Source organism: Triticum aestivum, chromosome 3D (assembly GCF_018294505.1).
Source record: "Triticum aestivum cultivar Chinese Spring chromosome 3D, IWGSC CS RefSeq v2.1, whole genome shotgun sequence".
Lineage (NCBI taxonomy): Eukaryota > Viridiplantae > Streptophyta > Magnoliopsida > Poales > Poaceae > Triticum > Triticum aestivum.
The window spans coordinates 325,462,934-325,467,805 of NC_057802.1; positions in this window are offsets into that span (position 1 = coordinate 325,462,934).

Below are 4,872 nucleotides of genomic sequence, written 5' to 3' on the forward strand. Positions count from 1 at the left end.
CATCAGAAGGTTCGCTGGACCCAAAGGAGAGGGACAACATGTTACTGCCGCCCGCTTACTCCCCTTCGGCCAAGGGTGATGACGAGGAGGCGCCTCAAAGGGCCTCCTCGGACCGGGGGAAGACTCTGGAGATCGTCAGGGCGGCGCCCCGGGATGACTCCCGGACCGCCGGATACATGGGGAAAAAAGCCCATACGGAGACGGACGGTGCGGGCCGAGTTCTATTCGGCCCTTAGCCGGATTCTATTCCAGAGACCTATACGGCTCCGGAGTCCGGCAAACGGCCCTTCTCGAAAGGAGGGGGTGTGCTACCGGTGTCCTCTGTCCAACCAGAGGCGTCGGATCATCTACTGGAACTGCTGCAAGGCGCCTCCATTGTGGATGAGCACCGTGCCCATATGGGTACGGTGATTGAAAAGGTTCAGTCCATCAAAAACGGGCTGACCAAAGCCCGCGCTAGCCTTCTAGCAGGCTTTGAGGTGAGTACATAATTGTAAGAAGAATATCACAGCGTAGACAGTAGCCCCTGATGCTCTGTTCGGTGTCCGGAAAGAAAAGCCGAACAGAGGATCAAAATTAATTTTCGCAGGAGTCTAACATAAAGTGTCTATGTGAATAAGCAGGCCTCGTTGCGGGCTGCTACCGCTCAAACTGCGGAGGTCTCCGGACTGAAGCAGAAACTGGAGCGGGCCGAGGAAGAGCTCGGCCGCGTGAAGAAGCAGCTGGAGGATAGCCAAGGTATGCAGTAACCTGCGTGTATATTGAAGAGTAAATTGTTCAAGCTGACTAAAGTGTCATGAACTTTATTAGGGGCCACGACCGAGGTGGCGGCCCTCAAAAAGGCGTTAGCCGAGGCCGAGGACAAAGCGGCCAAGGAACGCACCGCGCGCGAGAAGCACGAGGCCCAGGTTGGCGAGGCGCAGCAACAGCTCCAGGGCGCGATCGAGAGATTTGAGTCCTTGGAGCGCGATTGTAAGGCGCAAGAGTCCAAACTGGCGAAGGCCCGCCAGAGCGCACAGGATGCACGAGCCGAAGCCCAGAACGCCCTCCAGGAAATTCAGGCGGCCAAGAAGATTGCGGCGGGTAAGTCTTTCACCGTGCAAAGCAAGTATGTAGAAGAAACGTTCCTTGTACTTATCCGAATTTGGGTTTTCCAGGGGCGTTTACGGATCTGCCGCGCAGTATATCAGATGCTGCCGAGCATTATAGAGCCGAAGAAGGGATGTCTACGGAGAAGCTATTCTGGTCCCAATATCTTGGACCCGAACATCCGGTGCCCTTCAGCGACCAGCTAAAGCAGTTGGTCGAGCTGCACAGGTCGGCAGAGCTAGCCATGAAGGACCTGATAGTCCGGCTGTGGCCTGCCGAGCCTATACCTAGCAGCTACTTCGGTCTTGTTAAGCGGCTTGTAAGTGCCTATCCGCGGCTCGAAGCCGTGAAGCGGTCGGTCTGTATTGAAGGTGCGCGCATGGCATTTGCCCGCGTCAAGACGCATTGGGCAAAGCTGGATGCCAAGAAGCTGATGACCGAGGGGCCGCCGGAGGGCAAGGAGCATCGTCGACCCGAGCTCTATTTTGATGGTGTCCTGGAGGGGTCCCGCCTTGTGGCGGAGCAATGTTCGAAGGATGTCATATTCCCATGAGAACATTTGTATTATCTTGTCCTGTAATATGGAACAATGATGTTATGTATTATAATGTTTGCGATTTACATTTTACCTCCTGCGCGGCCGTTTATGAAATCTGAGGGTTGACCAGTCGTCGGCTTCTGCCCCACGTAGATAGTACGGGGGTGTTCGGGATAAATCTAAACACTCTTTACTCCACATTCTGGTCCTTAAAGGAGGTGTTTAGCGCAACAAACAAGGCAATCAGACTATGCGGCCTTTACCGCCCTCACTTAGCCATAGGAGTTTGACAATTAAGAAAGTTGACGAAGCCCCTGGTATTTGGAAGGCCGAACTAGGGGCATTGTACACGCCTAATCGGAGGAACCGATTCTTCGCAAGAAGCGGAAAAAATCTCTAACGATTTGGAACCTCTCGAACAGCTGACCAGCTCTTGCCGCATCATGACAGTCAGTTTTCGGCTTTCTCTACTGAGGTGCTCGTCCGGAAGAACCGGGACACAATCGCAGTAGTTCTCCCTTTACTACCCTAGCCGATATAGCGGAACATAAGGTAGTAAGCACAGGAGCCGGGCAACCCAACTATTGACCAAAGACATGATTCGGAGCCGATGCATATAATGCTATAAGTTCGGGGTGCCGAACTATACTGGAAAAGTGTTCGGACTTTTATTGCCGTAATGCGGGGTGTAATGAAGCCCCTGGCGTAGTAATACGTACCATGGTGTACGTGTGCAATAAGTAATATATACAAAGGTGAGGAAACAGGAAAATTAAGTAATAAGCTGACGCCACCATTTATTCACCATTGTGATGTAATTAGTACGTCGAGGCGTACTTTGTGCAAGTAATGCGATAAGCAAGTAAAGCTATTTAACATGCCGCAACCAAGGGCGAGCTGCGTGCGGGTATGTAAAACAAGTATGGCAATCGTTTAGTAGAGACCACCTGGGGATTCCCTTGTATGCCAGAGCTCCTTGCCTCCTTGGTGTGTTCTGCAAGCGGGTCGTCCGCATAGACCTCGAAAAGAGAAAAAACCCGTAATAAAAGAAAAAGTAAAGGCGTGCGAATCCCAGGGTCGGTCAAGCCGCACTGTGGATCGTGAGCGAGTTATGCCTCCATCGGTACCCATGGGGTTTTGAGTGCGTAGTTATGTATGCGCGATACGGGTGCCATTTCCTCATCGGGGCTAGGACGGAGGCCTAATTTACTAATTCAGCTCTTGACGAACCGAGCTGCACTGTTGCAGTGTAGTCCGGACCTTCTTAACGATGTCCAGGGGCTCGGCGGCCGGATTATGGTGCCGCTTGAGAAGGCCGCTCTGTACTTCTGCTGGAAGGGCTGCGGTATGCTCCTCTGTACGGAGGGAACGTTCCGTGTTTCTATTTACTGTAATGACGCCGCGTGGACCGGGCATCTTGAGCTTGAGATAAGCATAATGTGGCACCGCGTTGAATCTAGCAAACGCGGTTCGTCCGAGTAGTGCGTGGTAGCCGCTGCAAAAGGGGACGATATCGAAGATTAGCTCTTGGCTTCGGAAGTTATCCTGGGGAACCGAAGACCACCTCCAGCATGATTGAGCCCGTACAACGGGCCTCTACGCCTGGTATAACTCCTTTAAAGGTAGTTATCGTGGGCTTGATTCGTGAGGGATTAATGCCCATTTTGTGTACTGTATCCTGATAAAGCAGGTTGAGGATGCTACCACCGTCCATTAGGACTCGTGTCATGTGAAATCCGTCGATGATTGGGTCGAGTACCAATGCGGCTGAACCGCCATGACGGATGCTAGTTGGATGATCACGACAGTGAAAGTTGATCGGGAATGACGACCATGGGTTGAAGTTTGGGGCGACTGGCTCTACCGCATAGACGTCCCTGAGTGCGCGCTTGCGCTCCCTTTTGGGGATGTGTGTAGCATATATCATGTTCACCGTTTTGACTTGAGGCGGGAATTTGTTCCGCCCCCAGTGTTCGATTGCCGGGGCTCCTCGTCATCATCCTCGCTCTGCGATTCCCCTTCTTTGTTTCCGCTATTTACCTTGCTAGCTTGCTTAAAGACCCGACAATCTCTGTTAGTATGGTTGGCCGGTTTGTTTGGGGTGCCATGTATCTGGCACGGACGATCGAGTATGCGGTCCAAGCTGGATGGTCCTCCGCCGTTCCTTTTATAGGGCTTCTTTCGCTGGCCGGACTTGGAGCCGCTGAATCCGGCGTGAACTGTAGTGTCATCGGTGTTATCGCCATTGCTCCGGCGTTTGTGTCTGTTGCGCCGAAGCTCACCGGTGCTGTTTTTGGCCTCAGAGGGGCATGTTTCGTTGGCTGTGTTTGTACTGCGAGCCAGCCAACTATCCTCTCCCACGCAAAAGCGGGTCATAAGTGCCGTGAGGGCTGCCATGGACCTCGGCTTTTCTTGGCCGAGGTGGCCGGTGAGCCATTCATCACGGATGCTATGTTTAAAGGCCGCTAGGGCTTTGGCATCCAGACAGTCGACGATCTGATTCTTTTTGGTTAGGAACCTAGTCCAGAATTTTCTGGCGGACTCTCCAGGTTGTTGAACTATGTGACTTAAGTCATCAGCGTTAGGTGGCCGGACATAAGTGGCTTGGAAGTTGTCAAGAAAAGCTTCTTCCGAGTCCTCCCAGCTGCCGATCGAATTTTCAGGCAGGCTGTCTAGCCAGTGTTGAGCTGGTCCTTTGAGCTTTAATGGGAGGTACTTGATAGCGTGGAGGTCATCTCCTCGGGCCATATGGATGTGGAGAATAAAATATTTGATCCACACTGCGGGATCGGTTGTTCCGTCGTATGATTCCATATTGACGGGCTTGAACCCCTCGGGGAATTCGTGATCCAGCACCTCATCTGTGAAGCAGAGAGGGCGTGCGGCGCCTCTATAGTGGGCCGCGTCACGGCGCACCTCCGATGAAGTCCGTCTGCGATTATCGGCCCGGGTATGATTAAGTTTGTCACGTCCGGTTAGATAGTTGTCATCCCGAGTAGGGAAGCGTCCTCGCGATCTGTAGACTGATCTGGTGTGTCCTGCTCTACTGTCCAGGTCCTGTCGAAGGTCATATGTATGGTCCCGAGCTGTTCTGTCCCTGTTTCTGCGAGGCGGCGGGGCGGGCTGTTGTTCAGCCTAAGTTGCCGTTTTATCCCGACCGCGGGGTGGTTAGTCTTCCACACTATCTCGACCACGCGGTGGTCGGTCCGCATTTCGCGAGGGAGGTATACGATCTGGTGCCTCTT